The sequence below is a fragment of the Chenopodium quinoa genome, unplaced genomic scaffold (genome assembly GCF_001683475.1).
Source record: "Chenopodium quinoa cultivar QQ74 unplaced genomic scaffold, ASM168347v1, whole genome shotgun sequence".
NCBI lineage: Eukaryota > Viridiplantae > Streptophyta > Magnoliopsida > Caryophyllales > Amaranthaceae > Chenopodium > Chenopodium quinoa.
Genome location: NW_018745251.1, coordinates 7197 through 27608, shown reverse-complemented (window position 1 = coordinate 27608; position 20412 = coordinate 7197).

Below are 20412 nucleotides of genomic sequence, written 5' to 3'. Positions count from 1 at the left end.
AAAAAGAACATTTTACTGTATTTTAATGCGAAAATTATTGTGTAGAACGGACTCATGTGAGTCCGTTCTATTTACTGGCCCGCGCTCGGCCCGTTTATTAAATATTAGCCCGCGCGTGGCCCGATACTTAAATAGATCTTTTTTTTTTCGTCGTTCCGCCTTCCTCCTTCTTCTTCTCACCCAAGATTTCTTCTTCCACTCCATTTCTAACAGTTACACTCCATTACTATCGACTTAATTTCACGTTTCCGACTAATTCGCATAACTACTTCATTTTCTAGCTTTAATTTCACTCCATTACTTAATTTTTACTTCTTTATAAACCCAAACATTCTTCATTTTCGACTCAATTAATGCCGTCGATTAAAGATACTTCTCTCTTAAAAGTTTATCAGAAACGAAGTAAAGAAGCTCGAAAAAAAGAGAATACAGTTGCAATGACTGAAAGGTTTTTATACTTCAGTTATTTTCTAGGTTATACTTCAGTTATTTTTTTTTTAAAACAATCATTTTTATAATTTATTATTCCGTTTTGTAGGGTCGATTCAAAACCACCATTGAAGAAGCGTGGTCCTAAACCTGGGTCTAAACGAAGTCGACCTGTTAGGTGTGAAATTGTATTCTATTTATTTTGCAAACAGACATAGCATTTTGTATTTGTTGTTCCATGTTGAATACTTGTATATTTTCTTGGGAAATAAACACACATATGTGGTTATAATATTGTATTTTGGTAAGTCAGGAATAAGATTATTATTTTCAAGAATTATATTTTATTAGCTAGGAATTAGGATTGTTTAGTCAGATATTAGATAGTGTGCTTAAGGAATTGGTGAATTCAAGTCAGACATATATTAGGAAATTTATATCAGGAATTGATCTAGGTTTATGAGTAATAAAAAAAAAAAATCAATTGATGATGTCAATAGTTACAGTTTTGTATTTAAAAATTTGAAGCCAGAAATAAGATTATTATAATCAGGAATTAGTTTGCTTTCTTTATATATTAGATAGTTTAATTAAGTTCTTTGTTTATTCTGTCTAGCATAACATTTTTATTAGCCAGTAATTAGGATTGTTTAGTCAGATATTAGATAGTGTGCTTAAGGAATTGGTGTATTCAAGTCAGACATATATTTCTAAAAGTTGGAAATTATCAATTTTTAGTTAGATATTAGCAAATTTATATCAGGAATTGATCTAGGTTTATCAGTAATAAAAAAATAAATTAATCAATTGATGATGTCAATAGTTACAGTTTTATATTTAAAAATTTAAAGCCAGAAATAAGATTATTATAATCAGGAATTAGTTTGCTTTCTTCATATATTAGATAATTTAATTAAGTTCTTTGTCTATTCTGGTCTAGCATAACATTCTAAATTTCAGGAATTAGCAAGTTCAAGACAGAAATAAGATTAATATAATCAGGAATTAAATATTATTAGTCAGGAATTAGAATGGTAAGAAAATAAATCTCATGCTTTGGTGAATTTTATTCAGGAATTAGCACGTTTTAGTCAGATATTACATAAATTTTGTCAGTTATTAGTCTTTTATTTTACTCAGAGTGGTTCTCATTAATGTGTGATGTGGTTAAAGATTTTTATCTTAAATATATGTTTTAAAAATCACTCAATTTAATGTGATTTTTTACTTTTCAAACTTTCAGAATTCTTAGTGAAGATGATATTGAAGACTTAGAGCTTGGTAATAAATCTGGTCCTAGTCATCTTTGTCAAATCATGGAAGATTTAAGTGATCAGCAAAAAAAGGATGTGAAAGATATTGGGTTTGGTGGGTTGCTTAATATGAACTTGAAGGATAATATCAGTCACCAGTTGTATGGTTATATGGTAACTCATTATAATCCTAAGGCAAGAAATCTGATTGTTGGTAAAAAAGAACATGCCATTCATATTGACAGTTCTGATATTGCTGATGTTTTGGGCATTCCTTTTACTGATATACCTATAAGATATTTCCAAAAACAAAAAAGGTTTTAATCCTGATGATTATTTGAAGTCAGAGTGGAGGAAATTTTTAGGTTTGGATGGAGATGAAGATTTGGAAAGAGAAAATGAATCTGAAAGTAACAAAAAAAAAAGAAGAGGAAAACTGGTGATGAATCTGAAAAAGGTATTGAAAGCAAGAAGAAGGAATCTGAAAGACCAGCTCAAAGTAAGAAAAAGAAGACATATGTTAATTTTCTTACTTATCAATCATTGTTTGAGAAATATAGGGGTGGAGGTTATGAATTTAAGAAACTCTTTGTTATGTTTGCTGTTTCTAATTTTTTGGCTCTAATTGGTGATAAGTCCCCTAATTTTAACATCATAAAGTCTTTGGAAGATGTATGTTTCATAAAGACTTTCAACTGGGCTGGATATGTGATGGATTGGTTATGTACATCTATTGCAGATAGCACTATCAAAACGGTTTGACAGTTCGGTTTCGGTTCGGTTTGAAATCGGTTCGGTATTTAATCGGGTCGGTTTGGAATCGGCTTAATTGTCTCACGGGTCGGTTTTGGTTCGGTTTAAATAGTTATCGGTTCGATTCGGTTTTGGTTTATTCTTAAGCGGTTTTAATTCGGTTCGAGTTGTAAACAGTCCGAGTAGTAAACGGTTCGATGCAGACGGGTTGCGGTTTGTTAACGGTGCGGTGTAAAACGGTTTTTATTCCGGTTCAAACAGTTTCGGGTTGGAAACAGTTTCGGGTTAGAAACAGTTCGGTTCTTTTTTGGTTCAGTTTATAACTGGTTCGATTCTTTTTCGGTTCAGTTTTTAACTGGTTCGGTTCTTTTTCGGTTCAGTTTATAACTGGTTCGGTTCTTCGATTGTTTAACCACTTTAACGTTATTCATATCGGTTCCATGTCAAGTTTACTAAATTATAGTTGAATCTGAATTAAAACATAGCCTAATAGTATATTCATGTCACTAGCACACTCCCATCTTTATTTCATTATTACTCACAGAATCAATGTAATCATATGCTTAATAGTCTCTGTGAATTAATTTTATTTATTACGCCTTCAGCCAAGCCTTGGTACTTAATATTACAAGCTTTTTGTTCATTTGGTTTCATCACCTCAAATGTATACATGACTAGAGGCAGTAGTGTTGCTAATAGTTTGAGGCAGGGCCTGAGCCTGCTTGTTTTGCTCCTGTTTGTGAACACTCATTATCCTTAAGACCTTAATGAATGATTTTCCTTGATATTTAAAAAAAAATATTCTAAGATTTCTAATATTTAATCCATTTAATTATATCCCCGTAAAAAAAAATAAAAAATTCCATTTAATTATATAAAAAAGTTTGTAAACGGTTCGATTTAGAAGCAGTTTGGTTCATAAATGGTTCGGTTTATAATCAGTTCGGTTTTTAAATGGTTCGGTGCAAACGGGTAGCAGTTTGCTAACGGTTCGGTGTAAGCGGTTTTTTTTCCAGTTTAAACGGTTTCAGGTTGGAACTGGTTTCGGGTTAGATACGGTTCGGTTCTTTTTCGGTTCGATTTTCTTTCAGTTCGGTTTATATTCAGTTCGGTTTGTTAATGGGTTCGGTTCTTATACGGTTTAACATTATTCGGGTCGATTCGGTTTCGGGTTTACTAAAATACGGTTCGGGTCGGTTTTCGGTTTCAAAAAAATCGGTTTTTAATCCGTTCGGTTCTCACTTGGGTCAGTCGGTTTCGGGCAGTTAAACGGTTTCGGTTTGAAATTTGACAACACTAATAGCAGAGTTTCAGTCCTTTATTTTGAAGAAGAAGGAAGGACAAGAATTGAAAAGTAAATCAAAACAAGTAAATGGCTGTTTGGTTGCCTTTATAATTGCTTTTTTGCAAAAGTTTGAGTTTGGTACCACTTTAAATAGGAAGCCATTTGTAATGAATTGGTCATGTGAATCTCTGAATGAGCGGATTAAAGCGGTTGCTGAAAATATTGATTATGGTTTTGTGAAATTGTATCCTCAGACATTACCATTACAGTATGCTGGCAAAAGTGAACAGGAGATTCTTAAATCTTTTCAGCTGGATAAGAATGAGTTTAAACTTGAAGATACTGATGATGATGAATATTCTGTTGGTAATATGGAAGGTCAGGGTGTACAATCTGCCCTAATTGATTCTGGTAAAAATAAGGATGGTCAGGGTTTACTATCTGCTCCAATTGAGTTCAAAGCTGATGATGACAAAGCTAGATATGCCATGTAAAAAATTCCTAAAGAATATCCAACTGATGATGAGATTGATAAAATGGATATTGATGTAAGTTTAAAATGTTTAATTTTATTAATTTATTAAAGCTTTTAATTCAAGAGTTCATTATTTATTATCTTTTATTATGCACTAAATTCTGAAAGCTTTTTTATTATAACCTGTCATTAAGTTTAGTTTAGTTTAGTTTTATTAGGAGTAAGAAATTTGATATCATTATTAATATGAGAATGTTGATAAGGAATATCATAGTTTTTTTCAGGAATGAAATAATTTTAATCAGGAAATAACTTATAATTCTAAAAGTTAGAAATTATTAAGTCAGATATAAGAATATTTTTATCAGGAATTTATATAAGTTTATCAGTAATAAAAAATTAAATACCCAATTGATGATGTCAATCAATAGTAACTGTTTTCTATTTAACAATTTTATTCCAGAAATAAGATTATTATAATCAGGATTTAGTTTGTTTTCTTCATATATTAGATAATTTAATTAAGTTCTTGTTTTATTTTAACATTCTTAATTTAAGGAATTAGCCAGTTTAAGTCAGAAATAAGATTAGTATGATCAGGAATTATATATTACTAGTCAGGAATTAGGTAAACATTATTTTTCATTAGAAATTATATCACTTTTAACAGGAATAACATTATTTTTGTCAGGAATGTGTTATTTTTTGTCAGGAATTAATTTTTAAAGTCAGGAAATAAGGTATTAGTTTCAGGAATAATGTTGTTTTATTTATAAATTATTTAATTTTTATCAGGAATTAGAATATTCAGTGTCTTTTATGTTGGATATGTTATTATATTTAACTCATTCATTTTTTAAACTCAATTTTTTTTATCAGCTTGTGAAAAAGAAAATGATGAAATTTGGTCGTGACTTGAAGATTGTATCAGATAACCAAATTCACTTTGCTACTAACTTGAAGGATGAGGCAATAAAAAGTTTACAAGAATCTCAATCTCAAGGAGAAGATGATATATATTCCAATCCACAGTTCTTAGCTAAAATTGATGAAATAGTGTTAGTTGCTATGAAGAGCAAAGAGTTAGCCACAAATTGGATAATTTTGATCTTAAACTTAAGTCTGATGAAATTGTAAGTTTAATTACTTTTATCTTTAATTTTTATATGAATTTAACTTAATTTTTATTTTTTATATTAATGTTTATTTCATACAGGTGAATAATGTTATTGTTGATCTTGATTTGTCAAAAGTCTTTAGTCAAGATATACCTACAAGTGATAAATTAGAAGATAGAAATGAAGAAAAAGAATTTGAAGAAGAAGAAGAATTTGATGTACCTGAAACTGGTGTCCCTGAACAGATACCAGAAAAACATGAAGATGAAGCTGATGTTTCACTTAGTTCAGAAGCTGCTCCAGTTCACCAAGGACCTGTTGCTGATGTTTCACTTGGTGCAGAAGTTTTTGTTGTTGACAATGTAACTGATGTTCCTGTTTCATATGTTGAAACTACTGCTGTAAATTCTGATCCTGTCACAACACCAGGTGAAAATATGGTTAGTTCAGTTGATAAGGAGGGTGTTTTTGGTTCTTCAACATCACCTCCTAGGACACCAAGGAAAGCTAGGGGACTCAATGAAGTTTATTCCGCGGGTTTGAATGATAATCAGGCTAGGATTGTGCAAGAAGGTAGGAGTTTTTCAATGGGAGATCAGTCTATGCCAAAATTTAATTTAATTACCCCTACTCCTCCTTCTCCTCAACCATCAAAGGAGCAAATTGCAGAAGTTACCGAAAAAGAAGTTATGGTAAATGTTGAAGAAGAAACAAAAAATGACAAAGATGATGACAACACATCTAAGGTCTAAAATTTGTATTTTATTTGAATAATTTATTAAAAATACTAGTAATTATTGTATTAAAATTGAATATTTTATATAAATAAATTTATTTATTTTTTATTTCTGTTATACATATGTTTTCAGGTTTTTACTAAATCTGATGATGTTGGTCAGAGCAAAGTTACAGAAGAACATCAATCACCTATTGATGCTGTGAATCAGGTAATTTTTTTTTGTTATTTTTCACGAGTTAAATTATTCTGGTCAGGAATTAGATTTATTTTGTCATATATTATATAAGTTTTGTCATAAATTAGAATATTTTTGTCATGATTTAAAATATAGGTTGGGTATTTAATTAGATTTAATGTATCAGGAATAATTATATTTTATTCAGTTATTAGATGATTTGTGCAAGAAATGATAAAATTTTGTTGAGATGTAAATTTTAACTCTAGTTGTTCATCAGGAATAAAGTTGTCATTGTCAATTATTAGAATATTTTAGTCAGGAATAATTAATTTTTGATCAGAAATTTACTTCTTTTTTTCAAAATAATACATTCTTAATCAGGAAAAAGATTTATTCAATCAGCTATTAGATTATTTTTGTTAGTAATAAGAATAGGAATTAGAAATTTTAGTTCAATAAAGTTGTCATTGTCAGTTATTAGAATATTTTAATCAGGAATAATAATTTTTTGATCAGAAATTACTTCTATTTTTCAAAATAATGCATTCTTAATCAGGAAAAAGATTTATTCAATCAGCTATTAGATTAATTTTGTCAGTAATAAGAATATTCCTATCAGGAATTAGAAATTTTAGTTCAATAAAGTTGTCATTGTCAGTTATTAGAATATTTTAGTCAGGAATAATAATTTTTTGATCAGAAATTTACTTCTTTTTTCAAAATAATACATTCTTAATAAGGAAAAACATTTATTCAATCAACTATTAGATTAATTTTGTCAGTAATAAAAATAAAGGTTATTTTTGTTTGTATTTAAGTTATTTGTTTTTTATTTTAATACATATTATTTTTTCTGTAGGAAGATCAGCCTAGAGATACAACTGAAGTTTTAGATTTATTGAGAAATAAATATGTTGAAACGGAAACGGTTGCTAATGAATCTGTTCCAGCTGAAGTTGTAAAATCTTCTAGTGCTCCTCTTTCTACCCTTATTGTAATCGACAAAACTCCTACTCCTACTGCTGCTGAATCATCTCAAGATGAGTTTACGGAATTAGGACCTCAGCCTCCTAAAACTCACATTCAGTTAATTGATGTGGACAAAGTTTCTACTGATAAAAATGTCCCTCCTGAAATTAAATTTATTGCTACTGATGCATATGCTGAAAAAAGTCTGAGAGATCACAATATCTAAGAGATAAACAGCTGTTGGAATTGCAGGCTAATTTGGAAGCATCTAGTTTGGATTCAGATTGGGTAGATCCCCCTATTGATAAAATTCCGATTCAAAACCGAGAAATGATTGTCTCTAGGAGTTTGAAGGAAAATAAGCCTTTGTATCTGAAAAATTTAACTGAGCATGAAAGATATATGTGTGACTTCCTCTTTTTTAGAAAATATGATGAAGAGAATGAGTTAGATCTTACGGCAGAAGATGAGGGAGTTAAGGCGGGTAACAATAGTTTGTATGTGGAAGATATAGATGATGTTATCTGTCAGTTTAAAACTGATGATCTTTCGCAAAGCGATATTATTTTGGTGAAAGAGGAGTTTTGTTCGGTGCGCCCCTCTGTCTGGATTCATAGTGCTATTCATGATACTTGGGCTTCTGCTTTGAATCTTGAAGAGAGCAAAATAGCTGACAGAGGAATGTTTAAGTACAAAAGATTTGTTTTGTTTACTGGAGTTGCTGTAAGTTTTTTTTTTCATTACTTATAATGTTTATAATTTATATGTATATAACATAATATATGTTTCAATTTTTTTGTTTTGTAGGATTCTGTACAGAGATATTTAATAAAGAGAGATAATTACAAAAGAGATGTCAAGAAGATAAAAGAACAGGAAAAAATTTTGAATTCTTTGGAAAATAATCCAGAAGAATATGCAACTTTTAAGGAGAAGTTGAAAAAATTTGAGCTCAATATGGAATTGAAAAAACATGATGCTAATGATGTTTATGCTGCTATTCAAAAATGGGGTGATCGTTTTCCAAATTTAAACATAACAGAAGCAGAGTTGGTAAGTTATTAAATTTATTTTGTTGTTTTTACTCAGGTAATATATTTTTAAATTCAAATACTAGCTTTTATAATCAGGTATTCATCTAATTTTTTCATGTATAAAGATATTTAATGTAGTAATTAGACAATCTTAGATTTTACACTATTGGATTAACATTACAATATTTAATCATAAATTTGATTATTATAATCAGGAATAAGATTTTATTAGTCGGGAATTACTATGCTTAGTCAGATATTAGATGATTTATATCATGTATTGTTGTATTTTGTCAGACTTAACAATTTAAGTCTTAAATATTATTTATTCAATTCAGGAATTAAGGTATATTGATTAGGAATTAAATTTTAGTCAGATATTAATAATTTATACTCTAAGAGTTCAACTTTTGGATTTAACATTGTCAAGTTTAAGATAATATGTTATTATTATATTTAGTCAGATATTATATTATTATAATTAGTAATTAGATATTTTTAGTCAGGAATTATCAAAGATTTCAATATTTTGCCATGAATTTTATTATTATAATCAGTAATTAGATATTATTTGTCAGGAATTATCAAGTATTAGATTATTTATGTCATTTATCATTTAGTCAGACATTGTAATATAAAACTCATATTTTTTTTGTTTTATTTTTACAGTTAATCTTTCCCATTTGGTACAAAAATCACTACACTCTGATGGTTTTCAATTTTATTCCTGATATAACTCAACGTATAGAATGGATAAATAACAGGACTGACATTGATCGATCTGACTTGAATTTAATTGATAAGTATTTGGTAAGTTTGTTGTCTAGTAACTATTTCATTTTGTTTCTTAAATATTACACTTTTAGATGTTTATATATAAAAATATATATATAACTTTACAGATCAGAGCTGTTCATCGGTTTTTGCAAAGTAAAGGACATCCTTTAGCAAATATGGTTCCTACCTTGCCATGGAATACTCCAGTTTTTAGTTGGAAGACTAGCACTGAAAATTATGATTGTGGGCTTTTTGCATTAATGTGTATGCAAAAATACAATGGATTTGATGGAGCACTAATTGATTTAAAAAGCGTAAGTGTTTTTTTTGTCTTGATATTTTATTTTATTTAAACTAATTTTTTTTAGTGTTTTTATTTCTTTATTTTTGTATAAATTTGCAGAAACAAAATCGGAAGTTGTATAGATGCAGAATAGCATATAATTTGGTTAATAGAGAAGACAATTTTTTGCGCAAGCAATTATGGAATTCTTGCATTAAATTTTCTATTAACAAAGACAAAATTTTAAAAGCTCAGCCTGCAAGGAAGAAGCTTGAGGCTCAATATAAGAAGGATGTAGAAGCTATACAAAATGAAAAAGATAGGAGATACATCAAGTTGGAGAAGAAGAAACTACAGGAAATGGAAAAACAGAAGAATATAGACTAAAGTTAGATAATTTTATTTTGTATAAATTACCTTTTTGTAGTTAAATATTAGGTTTTTTTTGGTTGATAAACTTTGTTTATACAATTATTTATATATGTATATATTTTGCTTTTCCTTAATATTTATCAATTAGGTGTACATGCGTGTTTTTGAATAAGTTAGCTTATTTTTATCAAGGAATGAGAGAATATTATCAGAGAATAAATCATATTAGTCAGTAATATCATTACTATGTTCAGAAATTATATTTAAGAAATGAGTGATGTTTATCAGGAAATAAAACATGTTAGTCAAGAATAGAATTTTTTTTCTTCAGAAATTTGATTAATTCTGTCAGGAATGATAAAAATTATCAAAACTTAATTTTGATTATAAATCTAAAATCTCGTTTTAACAGTGATATATGACTTGATAGGTGTGCATATAATCTTCATCAAGAGAAACATCAAAGAATTTGACGTATATTCTCCTAGGCTGGTCTCAAATTCCAACTTTAAATCCTTGAATAAGTTCAGAGTATAAATTGATATAGTCAGGAATAAGATTCTGTTAGTCAGGAATTAACTTTAGGTAATCAGGAATTAAATTGAGTTAGTCAGTAATTAACTTTAGTTAGTCAGTAATAAGATTTTTTAAGTCAGGAATGAAATTGTTTTAGTCAGGAATAAACATAGGTTAGTCAGGAATAAACTTGAGTACGTCAGCAATAAGATTTTTTATGTCAGAAATAAAATTAGGTTAGTCAGGAATAACATTGTCCTAATCAGAAAATAAAATAATTTTTTTCAGGAGTAATAAAAAAATATCAAACCTTAAAATACCAAAATATAGTATTTTTTACAATTATTTGGAATAAAAAAAATTATTTGAAGATTGGCCTCATGATAGAAGAAGTCAGCAGTAGTGAAATATTAAATGAGTTGTGGATTTGGAGTTATTGTTCCAAAATCATTTGGATCTCTTGTTGCTGTTCTTCTTCTTTCAAAATGTCCTCTAATTCTTTTGTTCTTCTTTGGCCTTCCTTTTGTTTTTGGTCGTTTAGGATCTTTTACTGTATTTCTTCTCTCTTCTTCTTCATCAAGTTCACGAATTTTTTCTTCATTTTTTTGGAACACTTTCCTTACAGATTTGTACATTTGTTCCAAAGCATCATCACATATTTTTGATACTTCTTCATTCCCTTAACATATTGTCACAAGGTTGTAAAAATTCTTTGTTATTGATTGCCTCCAAGGAGTGTTTATTAATGAATGATCTGTATTTGAATTTCCTAACAAAAAAAAAAATAGATTACTACATTTTTGTTAGTAATAAAAAATTTTTACTCAGGAATAAAACATGCAGCTCAGGAATAATGTTATAATTTTCTGCTAAAACAATATTATAATATAAGAAAAGTCAGCAATAAGCTATGCCATGATATTTTTTTTCTGTTTGAGCCATAAGTTTTCTAACAAAATTGATTTTATTCCTGATAAATTTTATTTTGTCAGAAGAAATATCAAATTTTTCAAGAAGAAAAATTATTTTGTTGAAAATTGATATAAATCTGAAAAAATAATTTATTGCATTTCTTAAAAAAGTCATACAAAAGTGAATACAGTCATGAAAAAGTTCTATAAATCTGAAAAGTAATTTATTGCATAATTGAAAAGTCATTCTAATCTAGAAAAAGTAATTTATTGCATCATTAAAAAGTCATTTAAATTTGACTGATGTAGGCGTCGTTCGAAGTGCGCCTACGTTAAAGCATGTTGTGAATATGTTTGGCAATCATAGGAAGTGGGAATTGACATTACGATTAGGGACAAAGCAAAGTAGGGAGCCGCCAACAAGTTTATAAGGAACTTGTAAACCGTTCACGGATCATAAAAAAGGCAACCACAAATAAGGGACAACGAAGGCAACAACGATTGACCCGTGAAGGTTACACCCCATTCATAATCCATGAGATTATTAACTCCATATGGTTCGGAACCACGAAAGGAGGATCGGGGATGATGGTACGAAGTGAGTCATGGAGTCACATTCGCCCGTATTGGCCTCTACTCGATTCTTATATTGAAAAGCATTCCTGTGATCTCAAAGGCATACAAAAAATAATTCAATTCGCTCCAAACTATTATTTAACTAAATTGGTTTAAAATTAATGCACACATAATTCTAAAATATGGTGATCACTTGAATTAACAACAAGATTAAAAAGGAACCTAAACCGGTTGTCCAAATTATCTTATTAGTCGTGATTTTCAATTACATATTCCCTTTAAACATGCAATATGGTGATCATAATAAAAAAAATAATAGAATCAACATTAATACCAATTTAATCACAATCCCAACAACATAAAATTGTTAGAAAAATAATAATAACAATAAAACAGCATGATCCTTACTTTGAATATGTTTGCTTGCAACTACAAAATAATAAACGAGTTAGTAACTTCAAGGAAATAATAAAACAATAACTAAATCAAATTAAATAAAATAAGGTTGATTTTGGGACCAAACCCTCAAACGATTCTACCTTTCACGCCTTGGCTTAAGGACAGAACCTCGAGTAAAATATGGACTCCTTTGAGTGCTTGAAGAAGGAATTTTGAAGTGAAAAGGGTAGGCTAGTGTTTAGGTTAATAGCATAGAAGAGAGAAAATAAGAATCATAAAATTCTGGTTGCCCCGTACATCAGAAATGAGGGGGTATTTATAGGGAAATGTGCTGAGGGAGCACACGGAACCCTAAAATAATAAAAACCCTAAAAAAGTATCCCGTGACACGGTCAGACTGTACCGTGACACGGTTAGACAGTACCGTCAGACGGTACACTTTCCCGTGACACGGTCAGTTTTGGAGTGACTCGGGAAATTTTCTGAAAACGGAATGAAAAACGCGTTAAGGGTTTACGCAGAAAGGACACGGAACTTCCCGTGTCACGGCAGACCTCCCGTGTCATGGGAAGTCCCACCGTCAGACGGGAGGGTTCCCGTGACACGCTCAAGCTGTACTGTGACACGGTCAGTTCCAGTCCATTTTTCCGTCTAAATTCATTTTTAACCCTAATTTCTTTCGGATTTTTAAGTGCCGGTTGATAATTTCGGGCTTTTTCTGACTTTTATTATTCGGGCTAAAATAATAAAATAAAATAAAATGTTTGGGCCAAAAATAAATAAAATAATCAAATAAAAGGGTTTGGGTTTAAAATTAATTAACAAGATTGGGCTAAAATTAAAACTATGCTTTTACCAAACACCAAAACTGATCCATAGACCTTTCAAAAATAAGAATTTAATAAAATACGATTTTTTAAGCACTCTCGGGATTAAATACTAAACCCGACCAATAGTGGCGGTGAAAGGTTATTTATCATTGGGTTTGGTTTTGGGGAGACATTTTTAGGTGTCTACAGAAGCCCCCACTTTGACTGAGTTTGTAGAAATGTCAGTTTAGAAAACGATAGTCAAAGTAGTCGATAGGGACGGAGAATGATTTAAGACGTTCTGCGATCCTAAATCACTCTGTATACGCCGATACCTGCAGAAAAATGTTAGTTCTACAAATAAAAGAGTAAAGGGATAGAATACGTATCTGGCACCAGTGTGTCGGTGATAAACAAGTTTGGTATTTTCCTATGCTTGAAGGAATCTACCGAGTGACATTGATCGAAACGCTTTCCATGATTGAGGAAAGCCGACTGAAGAGTTTGGCAGTTTTCTAAGCCTGAAAAAAGCTACCGGATAATACTTTCCATGCCTGAGGAAAGTCGACGAACGAATTTAGTGTCATTCTATGCTTGAAGAAACCCACCGCTAATGCCTTCCATACTTGAGGAAAGCTGATAAAGGAATTTTGTGGTTTTCTATACTTGAAGAAAAATCCACTGATGATGCTTTCCATGTCTGAGGAAAGCCGACTTGGCGGTTTTCTATACTTGAAAAATAATCCACCGATAACGCTTTCCAAGCCTGAGGAAAGCCGACTTGGCGGTTTTCTATACTTGAAGAAAAATCCACCGATAACGCTTTCCAAGCCTGAGGAAAGCCGACTTGGCGGTTTTCTATACTTGAAGAAAAATCCACCGATAACGCTTTCTAAGCCTGAGGAAAGCCGACGATTGCAGAAAATTGATAAGTATATGGTGGTTCGATTATCCCCGAACGTGGGCCGCAGATGATTCACAATTTTAAGCCGATTATCCGACCATATTAAATGCTTAAAATGCCGAAAAATAGGCTTTGACGCTTGCCAGGGGTAAGATGGTAATTTTAGCCCCCCCTTAAATATCAGTTGGGATTTTCCGCGTAACTGTAGCGGAAAATAATCGCCCAATAAACTCGGAAAGTCAGCCAAACTGGTCAAAAAGCCAAGAATATTCCCTGACCAAGCTCAGTTTTGCCGTGCCACGTCATCAGGTTCCCGTGACACGGTCAGGGATTCCCATCAGACGGGACTAGTATCCCGTGTCACGGGACCCCTATTTTTTTTTTCCTTTTTCTTTTTTTTCTTTTCGCTGTTTGAATCAGTCAACAACGGTTATTTTTTTCTTTTTTGTCCTTTTCTGTCTTTATATTCACATGCTTGCTTTCACCATTTCACATTTCTCCTTCACACTTTCTTTCACCCTTCACCATTTTTGCTCCTTTCTTACTAAAAACTTCCGCGCCACGCTTGAGGTTAACCGCCGGCCGTCGAAGCTCGCCGTGACACGGTAATGGCGACCGTGACACGGTTAGTCTGATTTTTTTCTTCTCCCCTTTTTTTTTGTTTTGCTGCGGTTTTTTGGCTGCTGTACTGCGCTGCTGCTGTTTCCGTTGCTGCTTCTGTTTCTGTCCCGGAGTTTCCACCCAGATTTGTCGGAGCTCCGTCAGGCTTGAAGGTCGTCGTGACACGGTTAGTCTTGCCCGTATCGCGGCAGCTGCGCTGGTGGCCCGAACACATTTTCGAGTTTTGGAGTTCGAATTTCACCAATTTTGTTGTAATTTCTCGATCTTCTCCTCATTTTCGACTCTTTACAAACATTCATGTAAGCTCCCTTTGATTTTTTCTTTGAATTTGCTTCACATTAACAATTTCATGACAAACTCTCAAAAAATCAATTTGGGGGTTTTTGATTTTGAAGCTTTATGTTGAAATTATTGCCATGATTTTACTTGTATATGTGAACATGTGTGTTTGTGAGAAATTTGAGACAAAAATTGCATGATTTGATGGAGAATTGAGCAAATCACCATTTTTGGGTGCTACTTTGTGAAATAATGTTCATGCTTTGAAATGGTGAAAAAAATGGTGGTGAATCTTGTGAAATGATGTGTTGATTCGTATTTTGCATATGTACTATATTGTCATGGAGAACATAGTATCATGCGGCTAGGAGAACTGTAGTATTAGTTTGTCATGGAGAAACTAAATACCATAATTTCTGCCAATTTTTAGCCTTGAGGTAAAAATTTAGCATATAATTCAATAACTAACTTAGGAAATGATGCTAAGTATTTAGATTTTATTTTGCAATTTAAAATGTTTAGGAAATGATGCTAAACACTTAGATTTTAATAAAATTTAGCATGTAATTCAATAAACAACTAAATAGCTTAGGAAATGATGCTAAGTATTTAGATATTTATATTTTATTATAAATATGCAACTTAAAAAATGTTTAGGAAATGATGCTAAACATTTAGATTTTTATAATAGCATGCCTAGACGACGAGATTGCGACCTTTCTACCCGCGGCCGGCGTCGGGCTTTTCTGGAGGACACTCCCACTGTCCCTGAGGGTGTGGACGACGACGTCTTGGAGTCCGAGCCTCGGACTTCTACGAGTAGGGGTAGGTGGGTTCCACCTCCGTGGACCCCAGACCAGTTGGTTTTCTGCCGTGAAAACCACGTCTCTCACCGCGCACTCTCCGGCATAGTCGATGGCACACTCCGCCAGCATGGTTCCGAGGCCGGTGATTTGATCCCTCGACTTTCCCAGGTCATTACGGGGGATCCTGCTACGAGCGCCCTATGGGAGTCGTCTGGCTTGGTCGATTTCTACGCGGCGGTTGTAGAGTTTCGCAGCCCCCGGGGTTGCGGTGCGACGGTCGTTCGGGCATTGTTGGAGTATTTCTAGGATACTACCAACACGTTTCACTTTGCTTGGGGGGAGATGACGGTGACCCCCCAGACTTCAGTATGATCAGCGGGCTGCGCTTTACTGACCGGGCAGTAGGCCAGATGTCTGATCTATCTTGGACATCGGCTGAGGTAGCTGATTTGTTGGGTCCGGTCGTTCAGCACATCAGGACCCGACCGGTGTCTCGAGGTGGTCCTAGGAGTGGACGATCGGAGTCGGCTTCAGTTCTTGCTCGCGGCTTCGATATGGAGGATACGACGGCCGAGCAGCGGGTGCGGATCTTCATCTTAATCCTGATCTCTATGACCCTCTCTCCCGACAAGAGTTCACCCGTGCTCCTCTGCTACCTCCCCTCTTTGGCCAGGATTCCCGAGATAGGATCCTACAGCTGGGCCAGTCTTGGGTACGCGGATCTTCTTCTATCTCTACGTCATGGCTGCCGTCAGCTGAATGACGAGTCCCCTATCACCGTTTACGGCCTGTGGAGAGTCGTAGAGGTGATGATCTTTTCCCTTCTTGTTTCATTTCAGCTTGTTCGATTCGTGTGCTGAATGTCATTTTTGTTGCAGCTATGGTTCTACGAGTACTTCCCAGGCTTGGCTCCTCGCCGGCGTCGGGGAGTGGTCCATGACTTCCCCGTCGGAGCCAGCTGGCGTGACCGAGGAGAGTCACGGGTGGAGTCTTTTCCGGCGCTTCGTGGGCTACTACGCCGAAGCACCTCTTCCATTGGCGTAAGGATTAGCTTTGTTGCGTTTTTTTTTCCTTCTGATGTTGTTTCTGTTGTTTCACGCCTAACTTTTTATGGTTTCCAGGTTCCCATCGATGTCCAGTATCGTCCTTGGGCCGGGATGACTGACCTACCCGAGGCCCTACGTCTTTCAGTGTACCGTACCATTTTGGTTGGTACTGGGCCCTTCGTCTGGTATTTGGGGGAGCGAGTCGTCCGTCAGCATAGCGGCGATCGTTTCGTGGTGCCTTCATCCCTGCCAGAGTCGATGCTGGACTCCCGCTTGATCAGAGGGTTGATCAACAGGGGAGAGCGCTACACTCTTCTGTGGCAGGAGCTCGTTCACATGGAGAGCGACTATGCGCGGGATTTGCTTCCCTCTCTGGCTCCTCCACCCCGTCTTCCCGAGGTATGATTTCTTTCGAGAATCTTCTTTGCTAGTCTCTGTTTTAAATAGTCGAATAACTTGATTATTCGATCATATTTTCAAACGACCATCCACCCTGTGCGGAGGATTCAGATTCCTCCTCAGTCTATCCGCTACCCTGGGCCGATCGGTATTACGGAGGATTATATTGCTGACGCGCCGGAGGGTTATAGACAGGTGCAGGAGTCAGTGCCCGAGGTTTTTGAGCCGGTAAGTTTTCTTCGACGCATTATCCACTCTTTTAATGCTGCTTATTACTGATTTTTATTTGTTTTATCCTCAGCCTAACCGCCCGGAGGTGATGGGAATTATGAAGCTGGTGGACGCGCTGAAGTATTGCATCATCAAGCTTCGGCGTGGTGCGAGTTGTCGGAGCTCTAGCGACGTTCTTGAGGTATCACTTATTTTTTCATTTCTGCCATTTGTTTTATTTTGCATCATTGACACCTTTTGATTTTGTGTTTTTCAGGAGCGACGGAGGTCCCGCTCGTGCTTGAGGCCCAGAGGCTCGGACGAGGAGGAGCTTGATCGTGGTAGACGATCTCTTGAGGCTCACCGGCGTTCTCAGCGAGAGCCTCAGACTACTCAGCCGTTCCAGGAGGCTCAGTGGCAGCAGGGTCAGTCTTCTCAGCATCCGTCATTTTCACAGCCTCCAGTTCCCGAGTTTGGGTCTCCTTTGGATTCTGGTTCATTCTCGGCTCCATTATCCGGGATTCCTCCACTGCTGTCGGGCTTGTTCTCGGTTCCGATGTATGGAACGATGCCTTCGCCGACGATTCCAGTATCTTTGGGCCAGTCTACTCCATTTTCCGGTTGGACGGGTCCTGCCTTGAGCTTAGCTACTGCCGGACCTACGGGAACTAGTAGGGACGCTACTCCCCGTACTCGGATGGTCGAGGGACTCTTCGGTTTGCCGTTCCCATACACACAGGGAGGTCCACATGCACAGGGTCAAGATGAGACTGATTCTGATTCTAGAGATTTTTGACCGAGGGTTTTTGTACATGTTATGATGACACTTGACACATTTATGTATTACGACTCTTTAGTTTATATATCTACTATTGTGTGTGTTAGTGTGTGTTTGAGACTCTTTGTGTGTGATTGTGCACTTATTAATGACACGACGAAAAAACATAAGTGGAGTAATGGAGGATACCGACCTTCCCCAAAAGAAAAGAAATAAAAAAAACACTCAAAATAAAATTACTTTCCCCAAAAGAAAAGAAAAGAAAAGAAATAAAAATAAAATGATAAAAAATATCTTCCCCAAAAGAAAAATAAAATAAAAAACAAAAGAAATAAAATCTTAAAATAAAATAAAGATAAAAATAAAAAAAAGGTGAGAATTTTATTAGAAATAAAACTCTCAGAAAAGACTGAAAAATAAACGTTAAAGATAAGAAAATACAAAAAAAATCCGAATAGATACGGAAAAGATGAAAAAATATAGCGCGCAAAGTGTCGTGTCATGGCACTGTTCACCGTGTCACGGCAAAACCTGCCGTGTCACGACAAAGATTCCCGTGACACAGTGGAATTTCCCGTGTCACGGGACGCGTATTATTCCGCGGTTTGTTTTACGCGTGTGAAAAGATAAATTCTGGGCAGTTTCGAGTGCTTTTGCTATAAAATAAGACCAAATTATTCATGATATTGATGAGTGACATTTATGTCACTCTTAGGGGTAGTATTTAGGTCTTTTTCCTCTTATTTTTCTTAGGTTTTCACCTCATTGTCCTCTTATGGCTTCTTTTTGTGTTGATGAAAAGTAATGCTTATTTTGATAATCTTTATGCATTATTTTATCATCCCCATGCTCTCGTGAACTTTGGTATCTTCTGCAGGTTCCGTGACGGTCCTATGCACGGTGGGAGGCCCCTTGGCCAAGCATGGAAGCCATGGACAAAGGCAAGAGGAGCAAAAGGGAAGGAGAGGAAGCAAGAAAAGGAAGTGCAAGAGGAGGTGTGGCCGAACCTCTGGAAGGTCCGGTCGAACCTTGGTGTGGTCAAACTTTTCAAAAGTTCGACCGAACCTCCAGGGTGCAGTGAAGGCAGTGTCAAACCTGTTTTCAGCAATTTTGCAGGAGAGGTCGAACCTCAAAAGTTCGACCAAACAAGGATCAGGGAGGTTCGACCGAACCTACACAGGGTTCGACCGAACCTACCCTGAGTCCGACCGAACTTACCCAGAGTTCGGTCGGACCTTTTCCCGATCTCAGCCAATTTTGTACGGACTATTTAAGGTCCTTTTGTGATCGTTTAAAAGGACGGGAGAAGCAGGACAGTAGCCTAGTTTTCAGAAACCTCCCTTAGTTTGAAACATTCCTTAGGATTAATTTAGCTTAGTTTTCATCAAATCAAATCATTGTATTAGTGAAATTCAAGAATTATTCTCAAAGTTTGGCAATTTGTATTCAACATTTGAAGCTTCAATTAGTAATTTCTCCAACCTTCTTCCTTTTAATTTCAGATTTTATTTGGTATTTGCATGTTATTTAAATTTTCCTAGTTCTTGGTAATTTGTTATTGGATGATAGTTATTTCAATTGTTAACCACTTTTCCCCAATTATTGAAGTATTTAGAACCCTAATTCTTGATTGCATGTTGATAAACATGAGTTGTGAGTAGTCTTCTTGCTAGGGGTTGGGTGAAGCTCGACCTTTTGGGTTAACTATGCAAATGTGGGAGAAGCATTGATGTTTGAATTGCAATTAAATTGATTATATGAGATTGCTTGTTAGTTCCTCATGATAGGTTTAGCTACCCTTGACTAAGGAGCTTGATAGTATGATATGCCTAATTTGACATGGAAGTGTAAATTGAGTACGTCATTACTTATTGTAATTTGATTATGTATCGTCTATTGCTAAACTAATGAGGAATCTAAGTTTAGTAGTGTGAGTTGTTTTCTAATTGCATGAGGTTGATTTTACATATAGTCCTTGCTATATCTTGTCTATTTTACTCCCCGTTTACCTATTTGCCTTGGTTGAGTGGATCTCATTCCCTAGTATCTTTAATTCATTGATTTAGAACCATAGTTTGTTTGTCTTCTTGACGAACCCCAATTCATCAATTGACTTCGAGTTAGCTTAAGTGTAAAGATCTTTGGCAATCATATCCCGTTCCTTGTGGACCGAACTCTTACTTGTCATTATGCTTGGTTTGTAAGGTGTTTGTTAATAAATGTGTTTGATTGAGTGTGAAATGTACGACCATTCCAACGCCCATCAAAATGGCGCCGTTGCCGGGGAACGGTGTTGTTGATAGCTAATTGATTACTTGAGTCTAGTTCACCATAAAAAAATTTTCAAAAAAAGATTGTTTCTTTTTGGCTACACTTGTAGCCTTGGTACTAATTGCGTTTGTTGAGAGTGTATGCGCAGAACTCATAACAGGATCTTGGTACCTTACGATCCCGAGATTGAGCAAACTTATAGAAGGAGAAAAAGAGCCGGTT